Source organism: Bufo gargarizans, chromosome 7 (assembly GCF_014858855.1).
Source record: "Bufo gargarizans isolate SCDJY-AF-19 chromosome 7, ASM1485885v1, whole genome shotgun sequence".
NCBI classification, from domain to species: domain Eukaryota; kingdom Metazoa; phylum Chordata; class Amphibia; order Anura; family Bufonidae; genus Bufo; species Bufo gargarizans.
This window is the reverse complement of record NC_058086.1, coordinates 117,216,798-117,232,349: the sequence shown is the minus strand read 5'-3', so window position 1 is coordinate 117,232,349 and position 15,552 is coordinate 117,216,798. Positions and strand designations below refer to the sequence as shown.

Genomic DNA, 15,552 nt, shown 5'->3' with positions numbered 1-15,552 from the left:
AATGTTTGTATTACACAGCAATACTATAAATATAGGCAAGGTAACTTGTTGTTGTTAGTTTGCTCAGGATAGCTTTCACAGTGAATTACAGTCAGGTCCATAAATATTGGGACATCAATACAATTCTAAAATTTTTGACTCTATACACCACCACAATGGATTTGAAATGAAACGAACAAGATGTGCTTTAACTGCAGACTGTCAGCTTTAATTTGAGGGTATTTACAAAATCATGTGAACGGTGTAGGAATTACAACAGTTTACATATTTGCCTCCCACTTGTTTAAGGAACTAAAAGTAATGGGACAATTGGCTTCTTAGCTGTTCCATGGCCAGGTGTGTGTTATTCCCTTATTATCCAAATTACAATAAGCCGATAAAAGGTCCAGATTTCATTTCAAGTGTGCTGTCTGCATTTGAAATCTGTTGCTGTCAACCCTCAAGATGAGATCCAAAGAGCTGTCACTATCAGTGAAGCAAGCCATCATTAGGCTGAAAAAAAAAAAAAAACAAACCCATCAGAGAGATAGCAAAAACATTAAGCGTGGCCAAAACAACAGTTTGGAACAGTCTTAAAAAAAAAGTAACGCACCGGTGAGCTCAGCAACACCAAAAGACCAGGAAGACCATGGAAAACAACTGTGGTGGATGACCGAAGAATTATTTCCCTGGTGAAGAAAACACCCTTCACAACAGTTGGCCAGATCAAGAACACTCTCCAGGAGGTAGTGTGTCAAAGTCAACAATCAAGAGAAAACTTCACCAGAGTGAATACAGAGGGTTCACCACAAGATGTAAACCATTGGTGAGCCTCAAAAAACAGGAAGGCCAGATTAGAGTTTGCCAAACGACATCTAAAAAAAAAAAGCCTTCACAGTTCTGGAACAACATCCTATGGACAGATGAGACCAAGATCAACTTGTACCAGAGTGATGGGAAGAGAAGAGTATGGAGAAGGAAAGGAACTGCTCATGATCCTAAGCATACCACCTCATCAGTGAAGCATGGTGGTGGTAGTGTCATGGCCTGGGCATGTATGGCTGCCAATGGAACTGGTTCTCTTGTATTTATTGATGATTTGACTGCTGACAAAAGCAGCAGGATGAATTCTGAAGTGTTTCGGGCAATATTATTGGCTCATATTCAGCCAAATGCTGGACGATGCTTCACAGTGCAGATGGACAATGACCCAAAGCATACTGCAAAAGCAACCAAAGAGTTTTTTAAGGAAAATAAGTGGAATGTTATGCAATGGCCAAGTCAATCACCGGACCTGAATCCTATTGAGCATGCATTTCACTTGCTGAAGACAAAACTGAAGGGAAAATGCCCCAAGAACAAGCAGGAACTGAAGACAGTTGCAGTAGAGGCCTGCAGAGCATCAACAGGGATGAAACCCAGTGTCTGGCGATGTCTATGTGTTCCAGACTTCATGCTGTAATTGACTGCAAAGGATTTGCAACCAAGTATTAAAAAGTGAAAGTTTGGGTTATGATTATTATTCTGTCCCATTACTTTTGGTCCCATAACAAGTGGGAGGCACATATGAAAACTGAAAGTCTGCAGTTAAAGCACATCTTGTTTGTTTCATTTCAAATCTATTGTGGTGGTGTATAGAGCCAAAAATGTCAGAATTGTGTCGATGTCCCAATATTTATGGACCTGACTGTAAGTCTAGTTTTATTGTAGCTGTTTTGTATCTTACAGAGCCACGATTTATTTGATCCTAGGACTGCTGCTTAGTGGTTAGTTTCCATATAGATCACACAGTTGTTATTGTGAGTTCCTATAGTTGTTATTTATTGACTAAATTCCATGAATAAAGAAAACAGTCATACATGATAGTCTGGTAAATTATGATATTATCCGCTTACCAGATTTCCAGTGTTGTTGTAGATTCACATAACAGTTAAAGGTATTCTGTCACCAGATTTAACCCTATTAAGCTAGGGGGTGTTGTTCCTGCTCCTAGAGGCTCTGTTCTCCCACCTTTGTCGCCTTCCTCCAAGTCCTGATTGACAGGGCCAGGCAGTGCTTGCATCTGTTTGCCAGCCTGGTGCTCTGGTGAAGTAGTGAAGTAGTGGTGAAGCAGCTGCGGTGAGGAATCCGGCGGCCTGCGAGCCTGTTTCCCTCACCGCACATGCGCCGAATGCTGAACGGTGCAAGATTTCACCAGAGCACAGGGCTAGCAAACAGATGTGAGCGCTGCCTGGCCATGTCAATCAGGACTTGGAGGGAGGAGACAAAGGTGGGAGAACGGAGCCTCTAGAAGCATAAACAATGCCCCCCGCTCCTAGAGGCTAATTAGCATATTATAAAAGTTAGATTTCTGGCGTAACAGGGGCATAGATAAAGGTAGGAATAGGCTAGTTAGGTTTAGCTGACATTAGCACATCGCTAATGTCAGCTAGCTTAATAGGGTTAAGGTTCCATTCACACGTCCGCAATTTCATTCCGCATTTTCATTCCGGATCCGCACTTCTGGGTCCGCAATTCCGTTCCCGAAAAAAATAGGACATGTCCTATTCTTGTCCGCAATTGCAGACAAGAATAGGGATTTTATATTAAGTGCCGGCGATGTGCGTTCCGCAAAATGCAGAACGCACATTGCCGATGTCACACACGGACGTGTGAATGGACCCTAAATCTGACAGAAACCCTTTAATACATATGTGACTTTGTTTGTATAAGTCTCTCTGCTGCTCCGGCCACTTGTGTTCCTGCTCTGTATGCGCGTTGGTGCCGGCACCTGAAACCTGGCGCATGCTAATCGCGCTCCATAGCCACAGAATTGCTCCTTAATGTAAGACCTTGTGATTCCTAGTTTTTGCTGCGTTTTTTCTTGTCCAGACGCATTTCGAAACCCTCATAGGTTTCTTCCTCAGTGGTCAAAAAAGTTATGAAAACTGGACAAAATTGTGACTTATTTTAACGGTCACGTACACACACACACACACAGGGGGAGGATAGTGACCACTGCGCTCCACCCTCACCCTTGCCCCTGCCTACTTGCCTCACGAGTCCTGATGACAGGGGACAACTGGACGTCAGTCCCTAACTTAGAATACGTGCGGGAAGGACAGACAAGACAAATAACGGATAGTGAACGGACCGGGTCAAAACCAAGAGGACAACGCAGTACAGAGGGATAAACAAAGAAAGGTCAGGAGAAGCCGGGGTCATAAATACCAGGAGAGTCCAGAAGTACCAAAGGAGTCCGCAAAGAATAGTCAGGTGGAAGCCGAGGTCAATATACCAGGAAAGATGCGCAGTACAGGAGGAGCCGTCAAAGGATCGTCAGGGAACATGATCAGGTAAGTACACAGGTATCCAACAACTGCCAGGAACCTAAATTAACAGGCAATCTGTGGCCAGCAGGCTGCCTGTATTTATAGTGGGGAGTGAGGGTCATATGACGTGGCCAGCGTCACATGACCGACAGACCAACCAGTCGAGCACCGAGTGATCAGCTCGGCGCTCAAGGCAGACCAAGGAGCAGGGAGCCTCCCAGCTAGCAAAGCCGCCCTGGGAACGAGGTCAAACACAGATCCTCGCTCCCGAAGCTAAGCAGCAGGTCTGCAGCTGATGGGAGACCGAGTGCGCCTTCGGAACTCCGTTACACTTATATGGAGATAATACAATCTCCAATACCTGAGCCGAACTGAATTGGGCCAGTGTTCATATCAAAACCCTGGACAGGATTATCAAGTATTTTTTACCTATTAAGCCTTATTCAGATATTGCGATTCCCTATACACAGATGCCATTCATACAGTCATATAATTCTCTTATATATACCATTTACATACAATATACTATCTGGTTCGGAGTAAACTATATCTTACCTAGACTAAGTGACTCTTAGACCCCTTTCACATGGGTGTTATGTTTTGGCTCCGGAGGCGTCCCGGGTGTAATGCGGCAAACCCGCGAGTAGGTACCCAATTGCAGTCAGTTTTGACTGCGATTGCATTCCATTGTTCAGTTTTTATCGCGCGGGTGAAATGCGTTTTGCACACGCGTGATAAAAAACTGAATGTGGTACCCAGACCTGAACTTCTTCACAGAAGTTCAGGTTTGGGTTCAAGGTTGTGTAGATTGTATTATTTTCCCTTATAACATGGTTATAAGGAAAAATAATAGCATTCTGAATACAGAATGCATAGTACAATAGGGCTGGAGGGGTTAGAAAAATAAATAAATAATTAAACTCACCTTAATCCACTTGTTTGCGCAGCCGGCATCTCTTCTGTCTTTTTCTTTGAGGAATAGGACCTTTGATGACATCACTGCACTCATCACATGGTCCATCACATGATCTTTTACCATGGTGATGGATCATGTGACGGACCATGTGATGAGCGTAGTGACGTCACCACAGGTCCTTTTCCTGTGCACAGCAAAAAAATTTAACCCCTCCAGCCCTATTGTACTATGCATTCTGTATTAAGAATGGTATTATTTTCCCTTATAACCATGTTATAAGGGAAAATAATAATGATCAGGTCTCCATCCCGATTGACTCCTAGCAACTATGCGTGAAAATCTCACGCTTGCGAATGCTTGCGATTTTCACGCAGCCCCATTTACTTCTATGGGGCCTGCATTGCGTGGAAAACGCACAAAGAGGAGCATGCTGCAACTTTCACGCAACGCACAAGTGATGCATGAAAATCGACGCTCATGTGCATAGCCCCATAGCAATGAATGGGTCCGGATTCAGTGCGGGTGCAATGCGTTCACCTCATGCATTGCACCCGCGTGGAAATCTCCATACTTATCAGTTCAAGTCTACGGCATTATATTGTACTGTTTTCTAAAACTTAGGTGCACTTTTTTTGATGTCGCCAATGATACATGTCTTATTTAGACCTTGCGATTTGTGTAGGAATGTGCTATTCAAACCCTGCATTTTATGTAGAGATTTATTATATATTTATCTTCATAGTTATCAGTTTTTTGTATAGCTTAGAATGGATAAATATAAAGGACCTCTTCGTACAATAGAATGTGCCCCATTAGCCCTTTTATATCATATTATACTACCTAGGGCATATACCTTGACATATCTCATCTGTTAAATCAAAATTACTTGATATCTCATTCAGACCCTGCGGTTTGTATAACTACAGGCTCTATTAAACTAAAAAACAAACAATTAATATAAAAACAAGGCTTTAAGCATTAACTGATGTTATTTTGCTTAGGCTATTTTCACACTCGCGCTTGGTGCAAATCCGTCATGGATCTGCACAGATGGATCCGTTCAGATAATACAACCATCTGCATCTGTTCAGAACAGATCCGTTCATATTATCTTTAACATAGCCAAGACGGATCCGTCTTGAAAGTCAATGGAGGACAGATCCGTTTTCTATTGTGCCAGATTTTGTTATATAAAACTGATCCGTCCCCATTGACTTACGTTTGGCTCAGTTTCGTCAGACAGACACCAAAATGCTGCTAGGCAAACAGAGACAAACTGATGCTTTCTGAGTGGATCCTTTTCCATTGAGAATGCATTAGGGCAAAACTGATCCGTTTTGGAGCGCTTGTGAGATCCCTGAATGGATTTCACAAACGGAAAGCCAAAACGCAAGTGTGAAAGTAGCCTAAGTAAGACTTAAACAATGATAATAAACTGCTACTTAGCTGAGCTAACGGTCCACATTGTCCACCTAGTTTCCAAGAAATAGTATTATATTACAGAGCAGGACAATTATTGGTAAATTAAACAAAAGCCAACAACAGTAGTGGGTATACCCCCACAAAAAATGTCAGTGTCTCAATAACTTGTCACCTGGCCACCAGCATCAATTACAGCTTGTCTGCTGATACATGGCATCCCACTCTTCTTGAAGGGTGGCCCTCAGGTCATTGAGGTTCTGGGGTACATGCCTCTATGCGGAGACTTAGCTAATACCATAGGTTTTCAATGGGATTCAGGTCTGGAGAAAGTGCAGTCCATTTGAGGTACCCCAGTTTCCAGCAGCTATTCCTTAATGATGCAACCTCGAGGAGCTTGGCGCATTGTCATCCATGAAGACAAAATTTGGCCTATGTTGTTCATGCAGAGGCACAGTGACTGGATTAATGATGTTGGTAAAGTAGTTTGGGCTTGTCACTGCACCATTTACAAAGTGTAGGGCAGTTCTGTATTGACTAGACACTCCTGCCCACATTGTAACACCACTGCCACCAAAGGCTCGTCTGGTGACAACAGTGGCTGATGCACAGCGCTCGCCTTAATGTCGCCAACATTGTTGGCGGCTATCATTTCTGCTCAGCATTTAAACTTTCATCAGTGAACAACAAGGCCACTGGTCCCTCGTCCAGCGGCTCCCTGGCCCATGCAAGATGATGACACCTGTGCCTGGTGGTGTGCTCAGTTACCCTTGCAGATCGCCTAGCATGCAGACCACACTGATGTAAATGGTTTTGAATGGTCTGACATGACACTTGGGTGCATCTCAACTCCCTAAAATGTGCCTGGAGTTGTTTGCCTGGAGTTGTTTGCCATTCTTCATTCGGTTCCACAGGGCATTGCTCACAATGAAGTGGTCATCAGTGTGGGATGTGGCCAAAGGACGTCCACTTATATGCCTTTCTGTGACTCTTCCAGTCTCTCTGTATCTCTGTTGCAATCTACTGATGACAGTGACACTCTAAGCTAGTGGCCACTTCTGTCTGCGAACATCCTGCCTGAAGCCATGCAATGGTGAGGTACTGTAGATCAATTAGTAGATATCATCTTGGTCTCATGATGTCAAAATGTGAACAGCATGATGAGGAGAACTGTTTAAATACCAATTCTAATTGAACCAGGAACTGTATTGGGTGATTCATGGATCAAACATCTGTTGTGAATTTTGCAGCTAAGCTCCTTGTTAGAGAACAGTAAGTTGTGCAAAAAGTACTGAAACATTGATCAGTTGGACATGTGCATTTAAAAGTTTAGAGAAGGTCGCATTAAGTTAACCTATAAAGGTTAGAGTGCATTTTAGGTGCATCCTGAAATTTTACCCACAAGCCAAATATCCCTAACTTTTTATGAGTAATGTATATTGCATCTGTTGTATTTGCCAGTTTTTGTCTAGAGCTGTTATAATTATGTTCATTTTTGTTTATGTCTGATATAATACCTTTTTATATTTTCTTTCCTTTCATATTATTGTTATTAATTAACTGTTATATTTGTGATTATTGAGTTGCAAATCCTAAGAGATCCTAAAGAACCTTCAGGATTGATGTTAAAGTTTCACACTTCCTAAAACAGGAGGGGGGGGGGGGGAATCATAAAAAAATAAAAAGATTAAATAAAAACAAGTTTTAGTCCAAGAAGGCTAGAAGGGGTTATATACCAACCTTCTTGGGCAATTGGAGCAACTTTGGTTCAGCCCGAACTAATTTGCATCCGAACTGAACTTTTTCACAAATTCGGCGAACCAGACCTGAAACAAATCTCAACTGGTTCACTCATCTCTAATAGGAGACTTTTGTAGGAAGAGACTTACTGGCTAGATCGTCTCAATACGATGAGTCCTAGTGGCCTGAATGAAGCCATTTGTTTTGCAGCCTTCATTTAATACTTTAAAAAAATAAAAACATAATCACAGATCTGTCAGTGAAATATAATATGTTGTAAATAATAATGTGATTATATGAACTTCCATGATTAATAGTGCGACATCCTTTCATAATTTCATCTTGTTACATTTTATTGAACATGCCTTCTCCTTTTGAAAGGGATTGGACCTTTTACTCCAATGCTTAATCATATTTTATGCAACAATTTATATACTCCTAGCAGCCGCCATTAATAATAAATATAATAGTTTATCCCTGTACAGGAGATTGGATGAGGGCTAATATGATAGACATCCAAAGTTAATAATTACTAGCGTGTGGTCGCTATTAGCTCTATATCCCCCCATTGATGCCTGTTTAGGTGAAACATGTCGGGAGAACGTGACCTGTTTTTAAACATAGTTGCACCTCCAGTTCCTAATTGCAATTGGTGAGCACAATTAAGGTCTTCCGTATACACTTGAGGCATTGGAACTAGAAATCAGGCTAGAGAGCGTGCAGTAGGCACCCCATATTAACAGCCAAGGAAGAAAACATTTATTGTGCACATCTGAGTGCACATCTGGTGTCTCGCATATAGCTGAGGCAGTGATTCACCTTCCCTGACAAATATAGCGCAAACAGCAGCTGCAGCAATGACAGCGCATAAGAAGTCCGGTGTCCTATTGAAGCGGGTAGGCAGCAGGTCCAGTAACGAGAGTGCATTCAGAACCCTATGTCATGATAGCAAGCTGAGTGCAGCTATTGAGTTTATTAGCAACTACAATATTAATAAAAGTTACAATTAGTAGGTACACTTATATTAAGATCCTGACTATATGAGGAAATGAAACCACCTGCCTATTTTTTCCCATCCAACATAGTATCCATAAAGTGACACAAAACACTATAATTTTTTAATCACAGTGGGTTTAAATTTAATGGTTTGATTTTCTCAATAAAGGTTAAGTATGATAGGGCAGCCAAGGGATATGAATTTAGAGTAAATGGCTTTCAGTCATATGGTGTAATTTATTTACCCTTAACCTGGTATAGGTCTTGCTTTATTTTGTTACACCTAGAGGCTCAGCTCTCTCTGCAACTGCTGCCCCCTCTCCACTCTGACAGGGCCAGGCCATCACACGTGGCCCTGCCAATCAAAGTGGAGAGGGCGCAGCAGTTGCTGAGAGACCGGAGCCTCTAGGGGTAATGGCAACTAATGGATAATTTGTATATATTCAAACATATTTTTTCTCAGCACTGCGAGCACATAAGAACCAACACAGATGCTTTCAGCTGCCAAGCATGTATGCAACTGGTCAGCCAGGTTCATAGATACAAAGATGCCCTGTAAAGGAGCTGTCTGCTTTCTCTAAGAAACTGGACAACAGTGGGGAATAGGCCTCTCTTGATAGCATATAACCGCTGCAGCCAATTACTGGCTTCAGTGTGGCGCTGAAGGGGGTCATGTGTTGTCAACGTGATATGATTACCATTGCAGCTGGGTAAAATGAGACTGGATCCTCTAGGTAAGTATAGCACATTTCTTTATTGCAGTTTTCAGTTTTGTCTAGCTTCACACCGCAACTGAACAAGCCCTTTAAATGAATCCATCATTTTTTGATTATACAAAATCCACTTGATATGTAGAAGTTGGCCAAGATTAGTAGATTCTACATTCAGATACGAAAGTTTCATAAATAAGGGAAAAATACTATCTTTGTTGAAAAATGGACTATGTAGATGGAAACTGGAAATGATGAAGGGAGTTGGAAAAGATAGGTGCATACCTGTCATTTTATTATTTGTGTTCCTTTTTTTCTTTTCAATTCATCATTGTAATATATATATATTTGTTTTATTTCTCTTTCGACTCTTTTGAAAATCAGGAGAGATACAGAAAATTCTATGAATCTGCACTCCAAAGCTCAAAGGGTCATCTGTAGCGAATGTTTCCATATAGCTCTGCACTTGACTTTTTCCCCATAAGAAAACAATGAGGTTACATGTGAGTTCTGGTACTGCAGCGACTTTATGATAACTCTGCAGTCTGCCCTTGCCATACCACATACATAAGTTCATTAATAGAGATTGGCACACAATTTGTTATTTAGCATCAGACCCGGAGGCTAAGTTCACATAAGGTGTACAGCTTTGAACTAGAATGGAAATCCACATCAAAATATGCATATAATACATGCAGATTTTCATGCAGATTTGGTTGTGAATTTCAATAGGAATCAATGGATTTAAATGATTTAACAAAAATAGGTAGCTTCCTCTGTCACCTGACTTAAATCCCAGAATACTCGTTCACTAGGTGCTGGTGTATATTTTTAGTTTGACTTTCATCCACAAAACTGGCATAAGTCATCTACAATTTGTTGTCCAAAACAGTTGCCCAAACCCACTTTTGTTAAATGTGGCAGTGTAAAAGGGTACACTTTTGTGCAAAACGTGGCTAGTGCAAAAATGTATGACTTCTTGCCACCACTTTTCTGGTGCTGGGTGTTTGGCAAATCTCTTCTAGAGTGACCAAGGTAAAAAACAAGAGTAAACAACTTTTGATTTCATAAGTGCTTCTATTGTGCAAACGTGTAGTTTGAAAGAAAAACAAACCATACTTATTTGGTGTTGCCACAATGATCATGGCCAGTAGAAAATAGTTAATGTATTATTTATACTACACTGAACTGAAATAATGGCTGAGAGACTCTTTCTTTTTCCTTATACATTTAAAGGATAACTGTCATGTTTTCATCAAAAAATCTATTTTATCATATGTGTCACGGGTGGTGTTGCAGAAAACTAGAAGATACAAATAAACATCCGACTGACTTGCTCCCAAACTAAGTAACATAAGGATGAGCCCTATAAAAGCCCTAGAACTCTCCCTGACTGCTCAGCCCATGCAAAGATCTTTAGATCTTTATGATAGATAATTGCATGCCCTCGTACCTAGACTGTGTGACACCTGAAAACCCTATAATAGTGAGGGGACACGACCACCGGCTCCCTACACTTAATACGGAGGGAGTCAGGGTCACCTGGGATTAAGCCAACAGGAAAACACAAATAAAGGAACAGACTTATCTGAGGAACCAGCAGTTGCAGCATCTAGTAGTGAGCACAATCCAGGAAGTTGTATAAACCGCAAAGTGATGCAGTATAGGAGGGGATATAAAGAGATGCAATCAGTGCAACTAGATGACAGCTGAGAGAGGGAAACGAGATGACAAAACAAAACCAAAACAAAAGAACCTCAAGCAAGAGGTACTGAAGAACGTCTGTCAGAGCTTCTCAGAGATCTGGTGGTGACAATATGTTACTGCTGCAGCAGCATTATGCATAAAGAAATCTTTAGTTTCTTCAAATACCACAGTTTTCCTTGAGTTTTCCCCTTAGTTACAGCTGTCTTGAATCCTACAATATGAGGATCTTCTCAAGATGGCTCCTCTGCCAGTTCTCTGAGGCCAAAACTGCTTTCCCCCACTTCACATACACACTTGCTGTAGCTAGCAGCTTCCTGCCAGCCAATCAGATTGGATTACTAAAAGACATGCCTCCTCGCTCTGAAGCCTAATGCAGGTATGCAGTGTGAAGGACCGCCCCTCTGTTTTCTGTTTACATTAAGTTGGGAGACAGATGAGCCATAGCAACGGTCTTTTAACCACCTCAGCCCCCCTAGCTTAAACACCCTTAATGACCAGACCACTTTTTACAATTCTGCACTATACTACTTTCACCGTTTATTGCTCGGTCATGCAACTTACCACCCAAATGAATTTTACCTTCTTTTCTTCTCACTAATAGAGCTTTCATTTGATGGTATTTCATTGCTGCTGACATTTTTACTTTTTTTGTTATTAATCGAAATTTACTGAAATTTTTGCCACAAAATGACATTTTTCACTTTCAGTTGTAAATTTTTTTTAAAAAAGACTACATCTATATATACATTTTTCTCAAAATGTATTGTTCTACATGTCTTTGATAAAACAAAATGTTTGGGTAAAAATAAAATGGTTTGGGTAAAAGTTATAGCGTTTACAAACTATGGTACAAAAATGTGAATTTCCGCTTTTTGAAGCAGCTCTGACTTTCTGAGAACCTGTCATGTTTCCTGAGGTTCTACAATGCCCAGACAGTAGAAAAACCCCACAAATTACCCCATTTCGGAAAGTAGACACCCTAGGGTATTCGCTGATGGGCATAGTGAGTTCATAGAACTTTTTATTTTTTGTCACAAGTTAGCGGAAAATTATGATTTTTTTTTCCCTTACAAAGTCTCATATTCCACTAACTTGTGACAAAAAATAAAAACTTCCATGAACTCACTATGCCCATCACAAAACACCTTGGGGTGTCTTCTTTCCAAAATGGGGTCACTTGTGGGGTAGTTATACTGCCCTGGCATTTTAGGGGCCCTAATGTGTGAGAAGTAGTTTGAAATCAACATGTGTAAAAAATGCCATGTGAAATCCTAAAGGTGCTCTTTGGAATGTGGGCCCCTTTGCCCACCTAGGCTGCAAAAATGTGTCATACATGTGGTATCGCCGTACTCAGAAGAAGTTGGGCAATGTGTTTTGGGGTGTCATTTTACATATACCCATGCTGGGTGAGATAAATATCTTGGTAAAATGACAACTTTGTATAAAAAAATGGGAAAAGTTGTTTTTTGCCGAGATATTTCTCTCACCCAGCATGGGTATATGTAAAATGACACCCCAAAACACATTGCCCAACTTCTTCTGAGTACGGCGATACCACATGTATGACACATTTTTGCAGCCTAGGTGGGCAAAGGGGCCCACATTCCAAAGAGCACCTTTAGGATTTCACAGGGCATTATTTACACATTTTGATTTCAAACTACTTCTCACGCATTAAGGCCCCTAAAATGCCAGGGCAGTATAACTACCCCACAAGTGACCCCATTTTGGAAAGAAGACACTCCAAGGTATTCCATGAGGGGCATGGCGAGTTCCTAGAACTCGCAGATTTTTGGTCACAAGATAGTGGAATATGAGACTTTCTAAGAAAAAAAAATCATCATTTTCCGCTAACTTGTGACAAAAAATAAAAACTTCCATGAACTCACTATGCCCATCACAAAACACCTTGGGGTGTCTTCTTTACAAAATGGAAATGTCTAAATGGAGCCTTACAGGTGGGTGATCAATGAAAGGGGGGTGATCAGGGAGTCTATATGGGGTGATCACCACCCTGTCATTGATCACCCCCATGTAAGGCTCCATTCAGACGTCCGTATGTGTTTTGCGGATCCGCGGTGTCCGTGTTTTGCGGATCCACGGATCCGTAAAACACATACGAACGTCTGAATGGAGCCTTACAGGGGGGTTGATCAGGGAGTGTATATGGGGTGATCACCCCCCTGTCAATGATCACCCCCCTGTAAGGCTCCATTCAGACTTCCGTATGTGTTTTGCGGATCGGATCCATGGATCCGTGGATCCGTAAAACACATACGGATGTCTGAATGGAGCCTTACAGGGGGGTGATCAATGACAGGGGGGTGATCAATGACAGGGGGGTGATCAGGGAGTCTATATGGGGTGATCAGGGGTTAATAAGGGGTTAATAAGTGACAGGGGGGGTGTAGTGTAGTGTGGTGCTTGGTGCTACTTATTACAGAGCTGCCTGTGTCCTCTGGTGGTCGATCCAAGCAAAAGGGACCACCAGAGGACCAGGTAGCAGATATATTAGACACTGTTATCAAAACAGCGTCTAATATACCTGTTAGGGGTTTAAAAAAATCGCATCTACAGCCTGCCAGCGAACGATCGCCGCTGACAGGCTGTAGATCGACATACCTGCAGTTCCTGTGAACGCGCGCGCCTGTGTGCGCGTGTTCACAGGAAGCCTCACGTCTCGCGAGATGTCGCACCGATGCGTCACTCTGCCTGAGACAGCTGCCTCCGGACCGCAATCCTGCGTTAGGTCTGTAGGCGGTTAAGGAAGCAGTGAAAATGGACAGGAGACATTAATGAAAGCTGTTATTATAAGGTAAGTACAGATCTTTTAGCAATCATTGACGGACTAACTCAGGTATACATGCCTAGCTCTAATAAACTGCACATAAAAAAAAAATATGACAGTTACCCTGTATAATAAAAGTTAAATAACTTATATTTATCCCCAAATGGCAACCAATAAAGCTGCTTTGATAGTAAAACTAAACACATTAAGGCCCCCAGAATGCAGCAGCACAAAAATTAAAAAATATTGCATTCTGAAGCTTAAAAAATGTCTTAAAGGGGTTGTCTCACATCAGCAAATGGCATTTGTCATGTAGATAAAGTTATTACAAGCACTTACTAATGTATTGTGATTGTCCATATTGAATCCTTTGCTGGCTGGATTCATTTTTCCATCACATTATACGCTGTGGTATCAAGGGATTATTACCACCCCGCAATCCAGCAGTGGTATTCGTGCTTGCACACTATAAGAAAAAGCGCCAGTCTCTCTGGTGGCCGGGAGGGTGGGAGTCCTTATGTGCCGCTGCTTTTTCCAGATTGCAGGGTATCGTAACCTCTGGAAACGAGCAGTGTATAATGTGATGGAAATTGAATCAATCCAGCAAAGGAGGCAATATGGATAATCACTATAATTTAGTAAAAGTGCCTTGTATCAACTTTCTCAACATGATAAATGCCATTTGCTGAAGTGAGACAACCCTTTTAATGAGTTAAAATGTAAAACCTTATTCATTAACATTGCGGTGTACCTTGTTTTAGAAATCCTGTGACGACCCAGCTGTATATATTAGGTCTATAATGCATAGATTTGTAACAGATATACAGGCACCTATTATATAGTAACTATTTTTCTGGACCCTTATGCATGAATTTAGAATTAAATTTAATTTTAATTATGAATATATGATGTATTACACCATTGTATCTTGTAATGCTTTGTATGTAATTTATATTTCTAACACAAAATATTTTCTATAATTAAGAGAATGGCACAGTGATTAACAATCATACCTTAGAAATCATAATTAGTTTAAAATAAGTTATGCCTTATCAAGAAAAATCAGTTTGAGTAAAGTTCACCTACCGGGATCTGAGTTCTATACACAGCGCATGCTGAAAATGAGTCAGGCAACAGGTAAGCCACAATGAAATGACTGATGAGGGAGCAAAAAGGTGGAGCTACAACACCTAGATGTTTAACCCTTACAGCTCTGCAGGTATTCTAACAGTTGCTGTATATAGGAATTGGAGGAAATACAGAACAATACACCGGTATTAAAAACCTACCTAACAACCTATAAAACAGGCCATAAGACAATGTATAAAGGAAGAAACTGATATACTGTATGGAAGCTGCAGGTACTGTATACTAACCATAATGTTCTGTATTCCTAATACTGCATACCCAATTCTTCTCTCCATGGATGATCTCCATATGCTGTTCTATCACTTTTCAGTACTTGTTATTATTTAGCCTGTGTAAAATAGTGATAATAAAAAAGAATTCCGATAAGGTAGATTACATAGACAGGTTTTTGCAGTATTTTCACTGTTGCTCAGTGTTTTGCTTTTTCTGTGGGCTAAAACACTGAGACAGGAAGTCAATTAAAAATATAAAAGGAAATATATACATGTCTAAATACATAGCATTGGGGTATTTTTGTAGTGTTTTGGGGGTCAATGGCATATAAAAAAGTAGCATGCCCTAGGTATCTAAGAAAAATGCTGCATTTTTCCTACTTTTTTTTTCTCCCTTACTTTTTTTTTCCAGAAAACTGCAACAAAGCATTCACTTAGTCAGTAGGGAAATATAAAACACTAGCTCAGTTTTGTTTTTTTCATGTGTTTTCACATAGGCTTATCTATAGGAGTTGAAAATGCATGGAAATGAGTGGTATTTTTTCAAAGCTACAACAACTACTATATGTGACAAGCTTTTGTTCTCGGTCTTGTGTTCGTTTTCTGCACCTCGACCCTAATAATT

The 15,552-nt window shown here is 40.9% G+C and overlaps 1 protein-coding gene across 1 annotated transcript in view; it reads right to left on the bottom strand.

Annotated features, from left to right (window-relative positions):
* Window positions 1-14,672, bottom strand: part of LOC122943747 (beta-1,3-galactosyltransferase 2-like) — a 122,428-nt gene extending 107,756 nt beyond the window's left edge. Inside the window, exon 1 of the mRNA XM_044301738.1 lies at window positions 14,653-14,672. The gene's annotated coding sequence lies outside the window, so the exon portion shown is untranslated. The remainder of the gene's footprint in view (window positions 1-14,652) is intronic.
* Between the last annotated feature and the right edge of the window lie 880 nt (window positions 14,673-15,552).